The sequence below is a fragment of the Salvia splendens genome, chromosome 17 (genome assembly GCF_004379255.2).
Source record: "Salvia splendens isolate huo1 chromosome 17, SspV2, whole genome shotgun sequence".
Lineage (NCBI taxonomy): Eukaryota > Viridiplantae > Streptophyta > Magnoliopsida > Lamiales > Lamiaceae > Salvia > Salvia splendens.
Window position 1 is genome coordinate 17,002,220 of NC_056048.1, and position 22,693 is coordinate 17,024,912.

At 42.7% G+C, this 22,693-nt stretch overlaps 1 pseudogene; it reads right to left on the reverse strand.

Annotated features, from left to right (window-relative positions):
• Window positions 1-916: 916 nt before the first annotated feature.
• LOC121773950 lies at window positions 917-18,798 on the reverse strand (annotated as a pseudogene).
• Between the last annotated feature and the right edge of the window lie 3,895 nt (window positions 18,799-22,693).

The following is a 22,693-nucleotide window of genomic DNA, read 5'->3' on the forward strand; positions in this document are numbered from 1 at the left end:
GAAACTCTACAAAAAGGTTTTGGATAGAAGCCTTTGCACAATGTCATGTTCAGGAGTGAGTAGGTACGACATACCTTACCGAAACTACTATATCACACCTTTCAGAAAATTCTGTATGAGAAAAAATCATACTTATACCTTACCATAATTTTCGATATACCGAACAACTTCGGTATGCCTTTTTCGGTATAATGAATTTCAACACAGATATTGTACCTCATTTTCAGTATGTTGTACTGAATTCGGCATACCATACTTTTGCAGTATACTGAATCTTTGAGTTTTGAAATTATTATTTATATTTTATAAAATATACTATTAAATATCTTTTATATTATAATTATAATTTATATTTCACAATAGATTTTATAATTTATAAATATATAAAATTTATTTTATACATTATTAAATTTTATATTTTACTATATGTACCGTAATTTACTACTATACCGAATTTCGCTATCTCGTTGTACATGAAAATTCATATTGTTACCTTACCGACGTAACGAAATCTTTCGGTAAGGTATCATACCGTACCATAAATCACAGTATACCAAAAATTCGGTATTTACAGTACGATAAGTCCGATATTTCGGTATTTTTTCCCAGCCTTTGTCATGTTACGTAGTGATGGTATTGTGACCGTAACTCACATAATGCAAATTTGAAAGACATGAATACCATTAGAATTAGACTATCATTGAGACAACATGTGAATACCAATTTGAAATTTGCATTTGCAATTAGATCTCAGTGCCAATATGTGTTTCTGATGAATTAGCTGAGTTTTTTTTATGTATGGACAATTCCATGAAACATAAACCATTTTATTCTTGAACAGGAAAGACAGAAAGAAAGCATAAAAAACGATCCTTTCTTAGCAGCGGATTTTCTCGGACCATATGCGGCCGGCAGCCTATAGTTCGATGATGGCAGCTCCGCTCGATGGCTTAGATGCAAAAATGTAGAGGCCAAGATCGGTCTTCTTAATCACCTCTTTATCAATTCTTGACTGGAAATATTGTTCCTGCAACACACAACTCGACATTGATATTCAATATTTCACATTTTAATGGCAATTGAATGGCATCAACAACACTAACCTTCAAGTTGAGGATAAACTGTGGGACGATATTCTCCTTAACCAGAGCAACGGCACAGCCTCCCCATCCAGCTCCGGTCAGCCTCGCCCCAAGGGCACCATTGTCACGGCTAATCTTGACGAGCTCTTCCAATTCGGGGCAGCTATTTACAGATGGTCATGTGACAGAAAATCAACTCATCAAATGACTAAAATGATCGTCATACCTGCACTCATACAAGACACTGCAACTGTAGTGGCTGTCGTTCATAAGGTCTCGTGATGATTCCGCGAATTTTTGATAATGATAAATGCTCGTAAAAATAAATTACGACACAGAGAATTTTACGTGGTTCGATTTACTGAGGTAAATCTACGTCCACGGGGAGAAATGGGGGCAGGTTTGTATTGCTTGATCTGCGAATTACAGCTTACAACACAGACTTGCTATATGATTATTTCTCTAGAGAGATTCTAACCTCTTTCTATCAGATCTAAGTTCTATTTATACATTGAACTAAGATCGTGGCTTACATCATCACTCTAGGTCGTGGAGGTCGTGTAGGTCATGGCCTAAGATCGTGGCCTGAGTTGACGCCACGTGGTAGTGGGTGTGTTGGAAGTTGTGGAAATCCTGCATGGGTCCACTAACTCCTTGTTCGGTCGAATACTGAGACCGAACTGCTTTGGTTGCCGATCTGAGAGTAGAGCTTGATGCCGACCTGAGAGCAGAGCTTGATTGGTTGGCTTTTACCGAGCTGTAGGCTGAGGCCGAACTCTTTGGTAATGCCGAACTCCTCCGAACTCTTTGGTAATGCCGAACTCATACTCTTCCTTGGGCTTGTTTAGTTCGTACCCCATCACTACCCCCCCCGAAAGACGAAGTGAATCACTTCGGCGAAGCGAGTCACTTCGGCATTCTGGATAAAGGTACGGGGGAGGCTGACGTCAGGGGACGTGCCTTGCATGTGACTGCATTAAATGCGACAGTAAAATCCGGCCGTTGAATCCTGAAAAGGTGGGATTCGAAACGGTGCGACGATTTTGAAATCTTCGCCGAATCTGATAAATATGCTCTTTCTTCCTCATTTGAACACCTTTGCTGTTGCGTCTTCTATACTCTCTCTTTCTCGAGAAATTTTCTTCCGCTTTCAAGAGCTTCTTCAGACTTTCTTCACTTTCAAAAAGTAAGAAAAATGTCTTCTTCTTCTTCTTCGGTGTCGGGTAGCGGTAGGAAAGGGGATAAGGGGTCTTCTAGCCGGAAAGAATCCGGGGAGAAGACCGTAGAGTATTTTCACAGTATCTTGAGTAAGGATACTGTGATATCCCTTCACGAGAAATATTTTTTACCTGGGGGGAAGGCGGTGGTTCCCGACGATGATCATAGGGCTAACGACCCGCCGGAGGGTTATGCCACCGTTTACGAAGCCTGCTTAGAATGCGGGCTTCGTTTTCCTCTTCCCCCACCTTTTGTAGAGCTTCTTGATTTTTTTCAACTCCCTTTAGGTCAGGTGACTCCGAACTCTTGGAGGCACTTATCGGCTTTTGCTGCCGAACTGCGTAGGCTAGATAAGGATCTGTCTCTGAGGGCAATCCTTAATTTTTTCCAGTTTAAAAGGAAGGGATCTTGGTTTTACTTGATCCCCTTACAGCCTTTTAGGGCCTTCTGCAGAACCAAGTGGCCGAAATGGCAAAACCGTTTCTTTTTTTATAATAGGACTTCGGCTCCGGGCTTTCCTTGGAGAAGGCCGAAGTCCGTGATTCCCCATCCTCGGTTAGAACCGTTGGCCGAGCTCGAGGGCGAGCTCAATAAGATTCCTATGATTAGGAAACAGTATTCGGAAACTGAGCTCGTCAAGGGCGACCTCGTGTTCAATATCTCGTCTTCGGACGAAGAGGCCGAGGGTGAGGATTTCTCTTTATCTTTATGCTCTACTGCTTTAACGAAGAAAACTAACCTTGTTTTCTTGCTTTTTGGCAGTGTTCATGCTGAATAAGGCTATCCGAAAGTCCTCCGAGCTTGAGGAGCCGGAGAAAGAGAAGGCTACCAGCTCGGCGCCTGATGCCGAGAAGAATCCGAAGAGGCAAAAGACCTCTTCGGGTCCAAAGAAGCCGGAGTCGACTTCGGCAAGTAGGAAGGGGAGGACCCAGAAGCCCCCGAGAGCGCCAGAGAAAGACGTGGTCTTGGCGCCTCCTTCGGAGCATATCTGTGAGCCATTTTTATGGCCCACGGACTTCGCCGAGGTGAATTGTCTTCTTGATTCTTTGGCTTGGCTTCTGTCCTGTATTTTTGGTGCCCTCTGTTGACTTTTTTCCTTATCCATTTTCAGAGGAACGATATGCTCTCCAAGCTCGTCGCCGTCGAACTCTCCAAAGCGTCCAACGACTATGCTGAGATGCAGAGGAAATTGGCGGCTGCTTGTCACCGGGCCGAGCAGGCCGAGGCAAACTTTGAGAAAGCCAGAGCTGCTAGGATTTCGGCCCAGGATGAAGCTCAGTTTGCCAAAAACCAGCTCGTCATCCAGCGAGAGCAGACGAAACGGAGTGATGCTGCCGCCGTGGTTGCCCAGGGGGAGGCTCTCCGTGTTTACACGGAGAAACTCTTTTTGAGTAGCCAGTTCTCGGCTTTTGTCGGTAGTCTGGTAAGGCTAATTGCCGATAAGGGCGAGCAGGGGGCCGACGTCGTACTGCCTCTGTACAGCCGAGAGATAGCAGCTCGGCTTCAGAATCTGCCGCTCCTTGAGGAGCTCGCTTCATCTTCGGTCCTGCTTTCTGCAGACCGAGTCCGGAGTTGTCGAGCTGATCGGGACGAGAACCTGGAGGCTATCTTTGCCTCCGTGGGACCCGTTTCACCCGCTTCGACTTACAACGGAGAGGGTGAGGCCGAGCCGCTGGAGCGGGAGGCCGAAGTCGAGCGAGCCGGGCATCCGGAGAAGGAAGCCGATCAGGAGACGCAGCAGATCGGCTACGGTGGCGCCGAGCAGGCTGGGGAGAGCAAGGAGGCAGAGGCTGAAGCTGAAGCAGAGAAGGAAGCTGAACCTCACCGAGAAGGTGGAGACGAAGCTAGCGAAGTATGATTTCGTCTCCCTTCTCTTAGTTTAGTTTCTTCCTTTATGTAAAATGGCCTTGAAGCCCTCCTTGTATAGAAAAATTTTTTTTTTCTTATGAATGAAAAAATTCTTCTTTCTGCTCTTGTGTCTTCGTATAGCCTTTCGTACTCTCTTACTCCTGTTGTGGTTTACTACCTGCTCGGTAAGCTGAAATGCCGAACTGACGTAGCTGCTTTGTATTCTTAACTCTCAAGGAGCTGGAGGTACTTCACTGGAAGCGGCTGTACTCTTCGGCTTTAGACGAAGCTGAGAAAAGAGCTATAGCCGATCAGACGAAGAATGACGAGCTTCTGGCTCGTTTAGTGAAGCTGGATGCCGATAATAAGGACTTAGAGTCCGATAAGAATGATCTGGAGGCCGAGCTGAATACGACCATTGCTGAGAGGACTGCGTACGAGGATTACATCCGTGTGCGCGGGGGAATGACCATATCAGATGTTCAGAGTCGAGTTGACGAACTGTGGGAGGAATATAATGTACTCCGGAGGAACAATGCGCTGGAGAGCTCGGCTTGCCAACAAGTCGTGACATCATTGCGGCGCTGGGCTTCTCGGTACAACATTGTTCTTTCTCGGCGCCCCTCCATAGAAAGATTCCTTCGGCATATCGTGCCAACAGATGCTCGCACTCCAGATCAAACCTTTGATTCACTTGCTCAAAACCGTACTCCAAGTCAGCAACGAACTCTGGAACAGCCGGAAACGTCAAGACGAGAACAGGCTGAAGTTCGTAGAGGAGCTGTGATTATGAGTGAGCAAGATCAACAAATGCTTCGTGAAGAGACTCTTCGCCGCCGAGGTGCTAGGGCTTCCCGGGCTCAGAGAAGAGGTGGCAGGTCGATTAGAGCATCTCGTCGACCTGCTTATTCTGCAGCTGCCTGGAACGCCCGAACTCAGCTTCACGAGGATTTTGTGAATAGATGGCTCAACTTTAGCAACCCTAGACAGTAGAATAGTCCTTTGTAATAGCGTAACGCCATCTTGTAGGGTAGCGGAGTTGTGTGCCGAACAAGATTTGAAAATGAAATTTTGTTTTTGTTTTCGCTTCTAACACTGTGTATTTACAGCTTAGCGAAAAAATTTCATCGTACTTGTCCTCGGTCTTATGAAGTAAACTTCTTTGACCGGACTTGTCTTTGGTCTGATGAAATAAACATCTTTGACCGGACTCGTCTTTGGTCTGATGAAATAAACATCTTTGACCGGACTCGTCTTTGGTCTGATGAAATAAACATCTTTGACCGGACTCGTCTTTGGTCTGATGAAATAAACATCTTTGACCGGACTCGTCTTTGGTCTGATGAAATAAACATCTTTGACCGGACTCGTCTTTGGTCTGATGAAATAAACATCTTTGACCGGACTCGTCTTTGGTCTGATGAAATAAACATCTTTGACCGGACTCGTCTTTGGTCTGATGAAATAAACATCTTTGACCGGACTCGTCTTTGGTCTGATGAAATAAACATCTTTGACCGGACTCGTCTTTGTGTTCTAATTTGGCGATTTTCGTCGCCGGGATCGAACTTTCCCTTGTCCTAATTCGGCGAGTTTTATCGCGTGGATCGGACTTTCCCAGTTAACCGAAGTGGTCTTATGCAGTAAACCTCTTTGACTAGACATGGTCGTCCTCGGTCTTATGAGGTAAACTGCTTTGACCGAACTTGGTCGTCCTAATTCGGCGAGTTTTATCGCGAGAATCGGACTTTTGTTGCAGTTCGTTTCAGACGAAGTGCTTGATTCTTAAGCAGAATTGTGGTCTTGTATCCTCTTTAGAAGCTTTGACACACAATCGTGGGCTTGTTGCAGCTCGTTTCAGACGAACTGCTTGTTTAAGCTGAATTGTGGTCTTGTATCCTCTTTAGAAGCTTTGACGCACAATCGTTGGCTTGTATGTTCTAAAAAGGGGATCAGCCTTTGAAGAACGAGATACCTCAGTTTTATTTGTAAGAGACGACACTCACATAGACAGACACAACGCACGTAGAGACAAGAACAAGTAAAAAACAAAGAAAACACATAAGACTGACTGACCGGACTGTCTCTTACAAAGGGAACTTTTTGAGGTTGGAAACGTACCATGTTCGGGGTACTTGTGCTCCTGACGCGTGAGTCAATTTGTAAGACCCTTTGCCGAGGACTTCTGACACCCGATATGGACCTTCCTATGTGGGCTCGAGTTCGCCCAGCTTTTCTGCTCGGCTTACTTCGTTGTTTCTCAAGACGAGATCTCCCACTTGAAATTGCAGCTTCTTCACCCTTTGGTTGTAATACCGGGCTACTTGCTCCTTGTACTTGGCTGCTTTTAGGCAGGCCAATTCTCTTCTTTCTTCGGCAAGATCTAGTTCGGCTCTTAGTCCGTCACCATTCATTTCTGAGGAGAAATTGAGTTCGGGGACTGGATATGCCGATCTCAACCGAATCACGGCTTCAGTGCCGTACACCATCGAGTTCGGCTCCGGTGTGACTTCGGTCATTTCGCCGGCCTCTGATTCCGGCTGCTGTGATTGCTATGCTCGATGGTGCCGAACTGATTGCTCGGCACTTTTAAGCGCAATCTGCGAACACACTTGCTCTTTTTCGATCACCTCGGATGACCGCTATCTCTCCTTTAGTGGAGAAGGTGTTCGGCGAGGATGCCTCTGATCGCTATGACCGGGCTTCTTTTTGTCTTCTCTAGATGAGCTGTTTAAAGACCGTTTTCGACGGTCTGCCTCATCGGCACGAGAAAACTTGTCCGCAATGTCCCACATCTCTTGAGCTGTTTGCGGACCGCACTCCACGAGCTTTCTGTAGAGAGCTCCGGGCAGGATTCCATTTTGGAATGCCGAAATGACAAGTAGATCATTGAGATTATCTACTTGTAGGCATTCCTTGTGGAATCTCGTCATAAAATCGCTGATCTTTTCGTTGCGACCTTGACGTATAGAAAGCAGCTGAGCCGAAGTGCTTCTGGCTTCCGCTTTCTGAAAGAACCTCCTGTGGAAAGCATCCATTAGATCTCGGTAGGATCTAATGCTGCCTTGAGGGAGGCTATCGAACCACCTTCTCGCGTTCCCGATTAGCAGCTCGGGAAACAGCTTGCACATGTGGACCTCATTGAGACCCTGGTTCGCCATGTTATACTGATAGCGTCCCAGGAAGTCATGAGGATTCACCAACCCGTCATAAGTCATCGACGGAGTTCGGTAGTTCTGTGGAAGGGGAGTTCGGGTAATATCGTCCGAGAACGGAGTCCTCAATGCTCCGTACATGGCGAACCCGACATTTCTTCGGTATGGAGGAGATGGAGTTCTCCTGTGATTCCGGTACCGAGGATTCTTTCTTCTGGAAGACATGATACTACTGCGGTAGTGACTGTCTCGTATGGAGGGAGAGGGAGAATCCGCCGTTTTCGCCTCCGGCTGCTTTTGGCTTCTCTGCAGGAAGGTTAAGAATTCCTCCTGCTTTTCAGCCAAAAACAGCTTGACAGCCTCGTTCAAATCGGGCTGCTGGGAAGACTCGGTGTGACGGCTTTTGGAGCGGCTTGTTCCTCCGCCATGAGAACTGGTGGTGGATTTATCCCTAGGCTGTTTTCCAGACCTATGGGATGGATTGGCTTCCTCCTGGTTCTCACGGGCAGGAATACGGGTCTTCTGCGATCTGGTATGCATTTTTTGGGTTGAAAAAATGGTCAAAAATTCGCTTTATCACAAATTTGGTTCTCTGTTTCCCACAGACGGCGCCAGTGATGATTCCGCGAATTTTTGATAATGATAAATGCTCGTAAAAATAAATTACGACACAGAGAATTTTACGTGGTTCGATTTACTGAGGTAAATCTACGTCCACGGGGAGAAATGGGGGCAGGTTTGTATTGCTTGATCTGCGAATTACAGCTTACAACACAGACTTGCTATATGATTATTTCTCTAGAGAGATTCTAACCTCTTTCTATCAGATCTAAGTTCTATTTATACATTGAACTAAGATCGTGGCTTACATCATCACTCTAGGTCGTGGAGGTCGTGTAGGTCATGGCCTAAGATCGTGGCCTGAGTTGACGCCACGTGGTAGTGGGTGTGTTGGAAGTTGTGGAAATCCTGCATGGGTCCACTAACTCCTTGTTCGGTCGAATACTGAGACCGAACTGCTTTGGTTGCCGATCTGAGAGTAGAGCTTGATGCCGACCTGAGAGCAGAGCTTGATTGGTTGGCTTTTACCGAGCTGTAGGCTGAGGCCGAACTCTTTGGTAATGCCGAACTCCTCCGAACTCTTTGGTAATGCCGAACTCATACTCTTCCTTGGGCTTGTTTAGTTCGTACCCCATCAGTCTCCGAGTTTCTTAAGAATGTCTTCCTCACTGCAAGAAAAACTTAAAAGTTTTAATTGTTTAATGTACAACAACTATACATAAATATGACACAACAATCTATCCAGACAAGTCACCTTAAGTTTGATGACACGGTATCTTTGAAAGCATACACACGTTTAGCCTCTGAGTACACGTGAGCAGCTCGCTGATAATTATTTTAAGAAGATATATAAAGGTCACAAAATAGCATTTTATTCTGTAAGATCAATAGATCATATATGAAAGTCAATTAATATTTCGCATTAAATGAAGAACCAGAAAAAGCAAAGTCACCTGGTGTAACTTGAAGTGTTTGGCAGCTCTCAGCACATCCAACGAAGAAGGAGAAGTGGCAAAAACAACTACCAGCTTTTCACTGATGATTTCCTCAATATCTTCGGCGCTGTATGGTTCTTCCTTCAAGTATTCCTGCAGATGTGGCCGGTGTGCTTACAGAACAAGTTATATATATATGCACATTTTAACTTATTCCTAACATCAGTAATAATAACTAGCAATCGGTTGAACACATGTACAAACACAGTTCTGGTCCAAAAGAATATATATGGGTACCTTGATAGCAAGAACCGGATCAGACGATCCACGTGTACCAGCAAAAGATACACACAATCCTTCAACATCTGAAAGTGTCTTCACCTTGGAAACTGCCTCTTCTGCTTTCATGCCGAGCTTTATGCCTAGCACTATCTGTATAGTTCGAAAAAAGAGAAAGGCTCAAATAAATATAATGCATATAAGAGGGGACAGAAACAAATGTATGAAAAACTCACAGAAGCCAAACGACATTCAACAACTCTGTTGTTGTAATTAGTTGCGGCAGTAACTGCTTTCTGAGACTCAGCTAGTGAATGTGCTATGACAAAAGTCCCACCTGCAGGGAGTTGCACCTCAGTAGCTCGAATTGGGTTGAAGTCAATGAGTGCTGCAAATCCAGATTGAGCCATCACAGATATGGCCTGTCAAAGGAATGAATTAAGGTGATGGACTAGACTTCATATAAAAGTAATAAAATGTATTTTGGCATTTCAAGTGTAAGAAATAAAAATGATCAAATTCATTAGCGTTCTCACACACATATAATGATTAGGCTGAGAAATATGGTAGATTACCTGGTCCATTCCACCAGATTGTGTTCCTATGTGTCTTTCACATTCGCATGTAAGTTGAGCAAGTTCTTTCTGGAATGGGAAATTCGAAAAACGAAGGAGTTACAGATAAAGTAAAAAAGACAAGGATTTCCTTTGTGGAATAAATTATCTGTATCAAAGAGTGATTTGGAATGCTAACTGGATAGGCTGCTAATGTAAATACTACGCAGTATAAAATAATATTTATCTGAATTTACAAATGCTGCATTTATATGCACACACCTTAGGCAAGCTTGCTCCTAATACTGCCATTATGCCAATAGTAGACGAGCAAACAAAAGCAGCAGAGCTCGATAAACCAGAACCTACATGAAAGTAAAACACAACTCAGCGGTTAAGCAATAGCGTGAATAAGTCCCTCACTTATCCAGCGAAATACAAATGTCAATAGACTGGACAAATATACCTGTTGGAACAATTCCATCAACAACAACCTCAAGACCAACTGCTTCACTGACATCTATGCCCTTTGCTTTGGCATACTCATAAAAACCTTTGTATCTAAAATGGAACAGAAAATAACTGAGAGGTCAAACATTCAAAGTGAATCATCAAAATCTCCTGAAACCTCCCTAACATCATATATATTATACCAAGCATGATGGAATTATTAAAATCATCTCAAAAGAAAATGCAAGAGATAAAAGACACCATACCCACAAATAAAATAATGACCCCATCTGTGATTCTTCAAATCAATTTCCTGAAAAGAAAATTAAACTCTCCTTAACAAGCTACATAGATCATGAGAGTGAAAACGGAATGCATCAAATAGCCAGTTAGTCTGAAAGAGCAGATATTCTTCTTTTGATATCCAGTGTGGCATATTACAAAATTAGTCCAGTCATAGTTTTAATAGATATACTGTTCAACTAACTTGTAAGCCATCATTCATTTGAAGTAAACAAACAACCATTAAACAATCACTCATTTGAATACAATTAAATTGCCTGCACTTACTCCCAGTTAAAAATCATTGATAATGTACATGAACAACAATAAAGCATATAATCAAATACTATTATCCAAACAACAACAGCTTTGAATCCAACTAGTTAAAGTTTGTTTTTCTTTTCCACCAGAAACAATAAAGTGATACCTGATGAGGATCAGCAGGGTAAGTGCAGAGAGAATACTTGTCACTGTTGACATTAGCAATCTTCAGCACCTTGTCTCCCACCACTTTCCGAATTGCCACAATAGTGTCTTGCCTGATAGCCATAGGCAAGACAGAGTAACCTTCATAGTCTATGTGCTCCCCAATCAAATTCACCCTTCCTGCACACAAAAATTCAGATATCGAACAAAACAACAACTTTGATAAGTAGAGCAAACAATACCAGGAGATCGGGCATAGATATTGATGGAGTACGTACTAAACAAGCCAGCACAAAGCCCAAGAAAGAGTATCAGTTCGGCATGACCAAAGAGTTCGGCCTCAGCCTACAGCTCAGTAAAAACCAACCAATCAAGCTCTGCCCTCAGGTCGGCATCAAGCTCTACTCTCAGATCGGCAAAAGCTGCTCGGCAATAGTTCAGCAGTTCGGTCTCAGCATCGGCAAAAGCTGCTCGGCAATACCGGACTGGGAGACACGATCTATCTAGTGGTGGACCCATGCAGGCTCTCATGACCTCCACGACATCCACGACATAATTACTGATGATGTAAGCCACCGCCTAATTAGTGGCCATGCAGGATCTCATGACCTCCGTGACCTCCACGACTTAGGGTGGTGATGCAAGCCACGATCTCAGTTCTATATATAAACGGAACTTAGATCCGATAGAGGATTCACCAACTCTAGAGAGAGAATATCATATAGCAAGCTTGTATTTGTAAGCTGTAGAAAACAGATCAAGCAATACAACTCTGCCCTCTTTTCTTCCCGTGGACGTAGATTTACCTCAGTAAATCGAACCACGTAAATCTCTGTGTTGTGATTTCTACTTTCCTGCATTTACTACCACCAGAAATTCGCGGATTCATCACTGGCGCCGTCTGTGGGAAACAGAGAACCAAATCTGTGATAAAGCGAATTTTTGACCCTTTTTCCACTACAAAAAAAAAAAAAAAAAAAAAAAAAAAATGCATGCCAGATCGCACAACTCCCGTGCCTCCGTCCGTGATGACCATGAGGAAACTAACCCAGCAGCCCATAGGCCTGGAAAGCAGCCTCGTGAGAAGTCTGTATCCAGTTCTCACGGTGAAGGAACAAGCCGCTCAAAAGGTCCACACACCGAGTCTTCCCAGCAGCCTGATTTGAATGAGGCTGTCAAGCTGTTCTTGGCTGAGAAGCAGGAGGAGTTCTTAACCTTCCTGCAGAAGAGCCAACAGCCGGAGAAGACAACGACGGATTCTCCCTCCTCGTCTAGGCATGAAAGTCACTACCGCAGTAGTGACGTGTCTTCCAGGAGAGAGAATCCTCAACCCCGACATGTTCCTGTTTCTCCTCGGCACCGGAATCACAGGAGAACTCCTTCTCCTCCGTACCGAAGAGATGTCGGGTTCGCCATGTACGGAGCGTTAAAGACTCCGTTCTCGGACGATATCATCCGAACTCCTTTGCCGCGGAACTACCGAACTCCGTCGATAACCTATGACGGACTCGTGGATCCTCATGACTTCTTGGGACGCTATCAGTATAATATGGCGAACCAGGGTCTCAATGAGGTCCACATGTGCAAGCTGTTCCCCGAGCTGCTCATCGGGAACGCCAGAAGGTGGTTCGACAGCCTTCCTCAAGGCAGCATTAGATCCTACCGAGATCTAATGGATGCTTTCCACAGGAGGTTCTTTCAGAAAGCGGAAGCCCGAATTACTTCGGCTCAGCTGCTTTCTATACGTCAAGGTCGCGACGAAAAGATCAGCGACTTCCTGACGAGATTCCACAAGGAATGCCTACAAGTAAATGATCTTAACGACCTACTTGTCATTTCGGCATTCCAAAATGGAATCCTGCCCGGAGCTCTCTACAGAAAGCTCGTGGAGTGCGGCCCGCAAACAGCTCAAGAAATGTGGGACATTGCGGACCAGTTTTCCCGTGCGGATGAGGCAGACCGTCGAAAACGGTCTTTAGACAGCTCATCCCAAGAAGAGAAAAAGAAGCCCGATCAAAGCGGCCAGGTGCTTCCTCGCCGAACTCCTTTTGAAAGAATTCAAAGGGCACCGGTACAAGGCAGATTGGGGCCACGGCTCAATCCTGAGAAGCCGCCCGCTCAGTTCGTACCATTAAACAAGTCAAGAACGGAAATTTTCGAACTACATTCCGATATGTTCGAAAAACCAAAGCGGATGACGAAATCAGCCGCGCGGCGACCTCAGGATCAATATTGCTCCTTCCATCAAGCCCACGGTCATGATACCGAGGAGTGCCGAAATTTGGCTGCAGGTATTGATGTTCTTGTGAAAACAGGAACGTTAAAAAAATACCAAAGCAAGCAGCCGAAAAAGAACAAAAAGCAGAGAGGTGCGAACTGCAATCCTCAGGATCCGAAAAGGCATGAAGATCCCGAAGACGACGACGAGCCGCAATATGATGGAGTAATCCAGACTATTGATGCTCTCCCTGCCGGGAAAACTAAGTCGTCCCTAAAAGCAGAACGCAGAGGTTCCAATCAAGAGGAGCCGACACATAAAAGGCTGAAGAAAGACGAAGTGATTACATTTTCAGATGCCGATCCCGTCCCAGCCATCTCTCCTCACCAAGACGCTATTGTCATTCAAGCCGGAGTGGCAAACAAACTGATCCACAGAGTATTTGTGGATACAGGAGCGTCAGTCAGCGTTCTTTTTAAAGAATGTTTTGATAAAATGGAAGTGGATCCAGCTCGGCTCAGTCCGGCTCCACTTCCTCTGAAAAGTTTCGCCCAGGAAGACACCCGCCCTGAAGGTATTATCAGCCTTCCGATCACGGTGGGAAAAGCGCCTACAAGCTCCAATACGATGATCGAGTTCTTTGTGGTGAAAGCTCGGTCCCCGTACAACATCATCCTGGGGAGAGACTAGCTCAACACAGTTCGGGCCGTTTGCTCTACTTATCACCTCACCATCAAGATCCCCACTAAAGGTGGGATAGCGGTCATCCGAGGTGATCAAAAGAGAGCAAAAGAATGTCTGCAGATTGCGCTTAAAAGTGCCGAGCAACCAGTTCGGCACCATCAAGCATAGCAATCACAGCAACCGGAGTCAGAGGCAAGCGAGATGACCGAAGTCACTTCAGAGCCGAACTCAATGACCGTTCAGTTATACGAAGATGATCCATCCAGAGTGGTCAAGATCGGCTTCGCAGGAACGCCTCTACTCCGGGAAAAAACCATCCAGCTCCTCAAGGAGTATAAAGACGTCTTTGCATGGTCTCCGTTGGACATGACCGGAGTGCCCCCCGAGGTAATCACTCATCGGTTAAATATTGATCCTTCGGTCCGGCCGATAAAACAGAAGCAAAGACTCTTTGCGGCAGAAAGAAGCCAAGTCATCCATGACGAAGTCCGCCAATTACTAAAAGCGGATGTACTATTCGAGGTAAAATATCCTTCCTGGGTGGCCAATCCTGTGATGATCAAGAAAAAAGGAGGAGGATGGCGGATGTGCATAGATTTTACCGATCTAAACAAGCACTGTCCTAAAGATTGCTATCCCCTTCCGAATATAGATAAAAAAGTAGAAGCTTTGATCGGCTTCGAAATTTTCTGTTTTCTTGATTTATACAAAGGATATCACCAAGTGTTGATGGATGAGAGTGACGCTCCGAAAACAGCTTTCATTACCGATTTCGGCATTTTCGCTTATAAAAAGATGCCATTCGGTTTAAAGAATGCCGGAGCCACTTATCAAAGGATGGTAGACAAGCTTTTTCGGCACCTAATCGGAAAGCAGGTTGAAGTGTATGTCGACGACATAGTTGTCAAAAGCAAAAGCACTTCGGAGTACGAAGACAACCTCAAGTCCACTCTCAACGTGCTCAAGAAAGCCAACCTCAAACTTAATCCCCAAAAGTGTACCTTTTTGGTAGATTCGGGAAAGTTTCTGGGTTGTTGGGTTTCAAAGGACGGACTCAAGGCAAACCCCTCCAAAGTTCAAGTCGTTCAGAACATGACAATGCCGAAGTCCATACATGACGTGCAAAGGCTAACTGGATGTCTAGCCGCACTGAATCGATTCCTTTCCCAAGCAGCCGAAAAGCAACTGCCGTTCTTCAAGGTGTTGAAAAAGGCACCAAAGTTCGAGTGGGGAGCCGAGCAGAAAAAGGCCTTTGACGAGCTCAAAAGTTATCTAGCCGAGCTTCCTATTCTCTCTGCTCCAACCGGAGCCGAAGTAATATTCTTATACTTAGCGGCATCAGATCAAACCATCAGTGCGGTGCTTGTACGAGAAGAAGGCCTAAAGCAGTTTCCCATCTACTTTACAAGCCGAGCATTAAGAGGTCCAGAAACAAGGTATCAACCTCTGGAAAAAATTGCTCTGGCGTTAGTAAATGCAGCAAGGAGACTGCGGCCATATTTCTATGCTCACAAGGTATGCGTCTTAACCGATCTGCCTCTTCGGCAAGTTTTGACCAAGCCAGAAGCATCAGGCAGAATCGCCAAATGGGCCATAGAGCTGGGAGAACACTCAATCGAGTACCTACCTCGGAAAGCCATCAAGGGACAAGCCTTGGCAGATTTTCTTACAGAGGCCAAGTTCGATCAAGCAATCCCTGTCATTGCCGAACAGAAAAAGTCTGCCAATGCCGAACTAGCACAGCCCTTGGAATCCGAAGTAGAGCCGCCAGACTGCTGGAGCGGATTCGTAGATGGAGCTTCAAACAAGATGGGAAGTGGAGCTGGTATTTTACTCGTCGCTCCCGACGGACACGAGGTAACCTACTCACTTCGGTTCCTATTCCCCACTACTAATAATGAAGCCGAGTACGAAGCCCTTCTTGCCGGACTCCAGTTAGCGCAAAGTCTGCTCGCCAAATCTCTCAAAGTCCATTGTGATTCACAAGTCATAGTAAATCACATGTTGGGTACAAGTGAAGCTCGTGACGAGAGAATGAAGAAGTATTTGGACAAAGCGCAAAGCATCAGCCGAAGTTTCTCCTATTTTCGGATAATCCGCGTTCCTAGAGCGGAAAATAGCCGAGCAGATACCTTAAGCAAGTTGGCCTCAGATCCGAGCTCAAAGGCGGAAGAATTAATGCATCGAAGCATTGATGAAGCCGAGGTACATTCGGTATCCAGCTCGCCGAACTGGATGACGCCGATCTTGCAGTATCTGGATCAAGGACAATTGCCCGAGGATAGGAGAGAAGCTCGGAAGATCACGTGCCGAGCACTTCGGTACGAACTTCATGAAGGAGTCCTCTTTAGAAAGTCTTACCTCCAGCCATTATTGCGGTGCGTGGGACCAGGAGAGACGGACTACATCCTCAGAGAAGTTCATGAAGGATCGTGCGGTAGCCACATCGGAGCCAGAGCTTTAGCTAAAAAAGTTCTGAGATGGGGATATTATTGGCCAACCTTGGTACAAGAAGCAGTGCAGCTCGTCAAGACCTGCCCGAAGTGCCAAATCCATGCAAATATCCCAAAGATGCCGCAGACCGATCTATCCACTATGCAGAGCCCTTGGCCTTTCATGCAATGGGGCATAGACATAGTGGGACCACTTCCTCAAGCTCCTCGGCAAATGAAATTCCTAATCGTTGCCGTGGACTACTTTACGAAGTGGGTGGAAGCTGAACCATTAGCTACGATAACGAGCTCGAAGGCATTGGATTTCGTCTGGAAGAACATAGTGTGCCGATTTGGCATACCCCACATCCTCATCTCGGATAACGGGACTCAGTTCACCGACAAGACGTTCAAGAATTGGTGCCAAGAGCTGAATATTCAACAGCGGTTCACTTCGGTCTCTCATCCACAAGCAAACGGACAAACGGAGGTAACAAATCGTATCCTGGTGAAAGGGTTAAAAGCTCGGTTAGAACAAGCCAAAGGACAATGGGTAGAAAATCTCCCTCAAGTCCTATGGTCCTACCGAACTACACCCACAACCTCCAGCGGTGAAACTCCGTACAGTCTGGTGTACGGCACTGAAGCCGTGATTCCGGTTGAGATCGGCGTACCCAGTCCACGAACTCTACATTTCTCCTCAGAAATGAATGATGACGGACTGCGAGCCGAGTTAGATCTGGCCGAAGAAAGAAGAGAATTGGCGTGCATAAAAGCAGCCAAGTACAAGGAGCAAGTAGCCCGGTATTACAACCAACGGGTGAAGAAGCTGCAATTTCAAGTGGGAGATCTCGTCTTGAGAAACAACGAAGTAAGCCGAGCAGAAAAGCTGGGCAAGCTCGAACCCACATGGGAAGGTCCGTATCGGGTGTCAGAAGTCCTCGGCAAAGGGTCTTACAGATTGGCTCACATGTCAGGAGAACAGGTACCCCGAACATGGCACATTTCCAACCTCAAGAAGTTCCATTTGTAAGAGACAGTCCGGTCGGTCAGTCAGTCTTATGTGCTTTCCTTGTTTTTTATTTTGCTCTCTTTGCCTATGTGCGTTTTTGTTTGTCTGACGTGCGTTGTGTCTGTCTATGTGAGTGTCGTCTCTTACAAATGTAACTGAGGTATCTCGTTCTTCGAAGGCTGATCCCCTTCTTAGAACGTGTACAAGCCAACGATTGTGAGTCAAAGCTTCTAAAGAGGATACAAGACCACAATTCAGCTTAAACAAGCAGTTCGTCTGAAACGAGCTGCAATAAGCCAACGATTGTGAAGTCCAAGCTTCTAAAGAGGATACAAGACCACAATTCGGCTTAAAAATCAAGCACTTCGTCTGAAACGAACTGCAACGAAAGTCCGATTCTCGCGATAAAACTTGCCTGAATTAGGACAAGGGAAAGTCCGATCCACGCGATAAAACTCGCCGAATTAGGACAAGGGAAAGTCCGATCCCCAAATTAGGACAACGGAAAGTCCGATCCGAGCGATAAAACTCGCCAAATTAGGACACAAGCTTAGTCCGGTCAAAGATGTTTATTTCATCAGACCAAAGACGAGTCCGGTCAAAGATGTTTATTTCATCAGGCCAAAGACGAGTCCGGTCAAAGATGTTTATTTCATCAAGACCAAGGACCAAGTCTGGTCAAAGAAGAGTTCACTTCATAAGACCGAGGACAAACATCAACTTACCCCGTACCATTATCCAGGATGCCGAAGTGATTCACTTCGCTTTTCGGGGGGGGGGTAGTGATGGAGTACGTACTAAACAAGCCAGCACAAAGCCCAAGAAAGAGTATCAGTTCGGCATGACCAAAGAGTTCGGCCTCAGCCTACAGCTCAGTAAAAACCAACCAATCAAGCTCTGCCCTCAGGTCGGCATCAAGCTCTACTCTCAGATCGGCAAAAGCTGCTCGGCAATAGTTCAGCAGTTCGGTCTCAGCATCGGCAAAAGCTGCTCGGCAATACCGGACTGGGAGACACGATCTATCTAGTGGTGGACCCATGCAGGCTCTCATCGGCAATAGTTCAGCAGTTCGGTCTCAGCATCGGCAAAAGCTGCTCGGCAATACCGGACTGGGAGACACGATCTATCTAGTGGTGGACCCATGCAGGCTCTCATGACCTCCACGACATCCACGACATAATTACTGATGATGTAAGCCACCGCCTAATTAGTGGCCATGCAGGATCTCATGACCTCCGTGACCTCCACGACTTAGGGTGGTGATGCAAGCCACGATCTCAGTTCTATATATAAACGGAACTTAGATCCGATAGAGGATTCACCAACTCTAGAGAGAGAATATCATATAGCAAGCTTGTATTTGTAAGCTGTAGAAAACAGATCAAGCAATACAACTCTGCCCTCTTTTCTTCCCGTGGACGTAGATTTACCTCAGTAAATCGAACCACGTAAATCTCTGTGTTGTGATTTCTACTTTCCTGCATTTACTACCACCAGAAATTCGCGGATTCATCAGATATCAGGGACTTGGCCGTAAATCTCCACGAATTTGGATTTCAATGTGTTGAATCGGAGATCCGCTTCTTCGAGCTGTGACCCGGTTCCGTAAACGGGCTCCAGAGACTTGTAAACGGGCACCGGAAGGTCATCGTGTCTCGCCATTAAAAAAAAAAAGAACTTTTCTTTCTCCGCTTTACTTCTGACTGAGTAGACTAGAGAGGTGATGAATTCAATGAAATTTGGAATTTTGTGGAGGGTGGACGACAAATCAAAATCCTTCTAAATTTTTAAAAAAAGTTTGATTAACTTTTAGTAGTTGGATTCAGGGTGGAAGAAATATTGTGGTTTAGGTTGAAGAGTTGAGACGTTGATATCAAGTTGTTGACTTTGAGCATATATCCAATAAATATTGTGGTTTGTTAGATGAGTGGATTAGATTATCCACTCAAATTTCATTGTGGGGTCATTTTCATCAATTTATGTTTGATTTCCGCATCGCATATTTAATAATAATACACTCCATTAATAACCCAGCCTTCCTTCATTAGTTATTTGTGCGACACTGCGACTCTACTACTTCATTTTAATTTCTTCGTATTTATTTCATTATGCAAAATAAAATTTGTGAAATGATAAACAAAAGAATATTCGACATTCTCTTACTTTGGAGTGCGTTTAAATGCTAACTTTTCTTAAAAATGTCAATACGATCACATTAAAATTTCAATACATATTTGTGTTGACATTTAAATATCAGACTTAAAATTAAAAAGCATTTTAATTCTGTGAAAATATGAATTAACCGTTGAGTTATATTTACGTTGCAATAATTTAAGATTGCACTGGTGAGATACTTCCTAGTCGAACTTCATTTCATTACAATATAGTGACCATATACACTAAAAACTCAAACCTTGAAACCTAAATCCTAAACCCTTAACTTTAAAATATACTCATTATGACCAACAAATGAGCTAAATATCAATAAAATTCTCCCTCCGCCCTAGTTCAATTTTACTTTGTTGATCACTTATTCTATTTTGAGGGTTTTAGATCTGTATTCGATATCTTACACTGGGTCAGCCTACTTGATAATCCTTACTGATAGTAGAGGTTTTTTTACCCGAATCTTGGCTGCAAATCTGATTATATGCTCATATCAAGAAAGTGCAATTTTAATTAAAAAAAACATGCTGACATTCTGTTTTTTTTAAATTGTGCAAATCTATACATATATAAAAGATAGTTTTGGATCAATATGAGTGGCTCAATCGATACATTTGAATCCTAAACCATAAATACTAAACTCTGAACTCTAAACCATAAATACTAAACCCTAAACCCTATTATCTTCTAGATTTGAGATCAATTAGAATGGCCCAATACACTTTAACCCTAAACAATTAATCATAAATCCTAAACGCTAAATATTGAACCATGGGTCTAAACCGTTGCCTTCATCTCAATTATATGGAGATATGTATTAGTATGAATTTTCATAAACTTTCTCACTTCCTCTTCGTCTAATTATCATAAAAACAAAAAAAAATATTTCCAACTTCTAATTTTATTGAAATATTCATAATAATAATTTATTATTAATCGGCTAAACTGAATTACAATATAGATGAATTTTAGTTAATTTAAATTAACTAAATGTAAATAAATTAAATCAAATACTATCAATCACGAGTTCTAATTATCTGTCTCTCTCTCCATTTATCTTTGAAAAATGCTAAAAATACATACACTCGATGTATATTTTGAAGCTAATTCAAATATAGAGAAGCCTTTACAAATGAAAGAAAACAAAATCGATCTCAATTATCTTCGGAATGACGCCGGCGGTCGAGGGATGGGTGAACATGGTTGTTTCTGGCTGCCGCTACTCACTTAAGATTTTTGCCATTAATCTTTTTTGTTTATGTACTTGTGCTTGTTCTTGGGGGTTCTCCATTTCAATGGTGCATCCATTTATTTATATAGAACCAAATCAGTTTTGATTGGTCATGGGTGCAAATGAAAAGTTTTAGCTCTAATTCCTTAAACAATAATGTATACATTTTCATTTTCAATTGGAGCCTCTTATCTTTCTATGTTCATGTAACTATTGGCCTTCTATATTCATATTCAATTGGAGCCTTTTAGCTCTAATACGTGAAATAATAATGCGTTTTACATTTATGTTCAATTGGAGCCTTTTAGCTATAAGCTAAAATAATAATGCATACGTTTAATACATCAAAAGTTATTTTATATATTTAAATATAAAACCAATACTAACAAAAATGATTTAATTAAAATAGAAAAAAACCATAGTGTTGTTAAACGGCACAACTAAGACTTTTAAAAAGTGTTATTATTTCTAAAATTGCTTATGTAATAAACTTTGTATTCCATTTTTCAATTATTAGGTTTTTTTGTCACTCATTCTTGAACTTATTAAGTTTATAAATAAATTTTTATAACTTATATAAAATTTTATTTTGTTTTTAATTAAATACGAATATAGAAAATTAATAGCATAAATGTGTGGGAAGAAGAAAGGGCTAGGAATTCACAGAGTTTTTGAAACTGAAAAAAAAAACCCTCTCAATAAACCTAACGTAAGATTGACATTTGAATACTATTTATGTTATTTCTCTAAAAACTTTTCAAATTATCAAAGTTTATTAAAATATTCATAATGGCATTTTGGTTAATTTTCTCAAAACTAACCCACGTGTTATGCACGATCCATTTCATTTTCCGCATATTGAATATACGATGATATATTTGTAAAGATACCTATATTCACTTAAAACCAATTAATCTAATGCTTCAATAATTCATCCTTCTTCCATAACTATATTCATTTATCTTACAACATAAGCCTCTTGTATAATTTATTAGATTGTATTTTATATGTTAATATTAATTATAGTATATTCCAATAGTATGAAAAGAAGCTAAAAATAGAACGAAATATAAATGACCTAACTAAACAAAATTATACTCATAATTTAACATTATTAATTTTCAATTTAATTCCTTCTAGATTCACTATTTAGCTAGAAATTTAGAGAACTCGTCATCATCTTAAATATTAGTAATTCTTCCGTTTAGGTATTCATATGTTGAGTCACACGCACACATGGAATTACATCATATTTGATTTTATATAACTAAATATCATAATATTAAAACAATAAATAACCAAGCCTTAAAGTCTCGAAGGAGGTTGTATTACTTGTGAAATTGGATGATCAAGTCGAATATCAACAGAATTTGAAATATGTTAGCCCATCAACTAAAATCAATCCAAATTTGACTCGACCTACTCTCAATTTATATGACATTTAACTCACTTTCTGAAACCTATGAAACCTAGCTCTCAGTTCTCCCTTAGCCGCCAACCATCATCATGGCTCTCACTTTTTCAAACGAACAGTTTACAAATGTCTGTCTTAGTATTGATTGTGAGCACTACTTTTGGAACTTTCTCAAAGCAATAAGCTACCATCAAATTTTCTATAATTACTGATTCCATTAATCAACGATATCATTTCAGTGAAGCTCAGTGTATTATTGTATTCTCTCTCGGCATTTTAAAATATCAACACAATTTGAAATATGTTAGCCCATCAACTAAAATCAATCCAAATTTGACTCGACCTACTCTCAATTTATATGACATTTAGCTCACTTTCTGAAACCTAGCTCTCAGTTCTCCCTCAGCCGCCAACCACCATCATGGCTCTCACTTTTTCAAACGAACAGTTTACAGATGTATGTCTTAGTATTGATTGTGAGTACTACTTTTGGAACTTTCTCAAAGCAAAAATATACCTGCGAAAATAAGAAAAGATTCTATAAAATAACTATTCATTTATTTTTTATTGTTTGCAATAACATAATGAGTAGGATAAAATATAATAACAAAGAAAGCTAGCAAACTAAAATAAGACAAACACAAAAGATAAAATAAGACGGTAAGAACACAGATAAGATTAAAATGCTGAGAGAGAATACAATAATACACTGACCTTCACTGAAATGATATCGTTGATTAATGGAA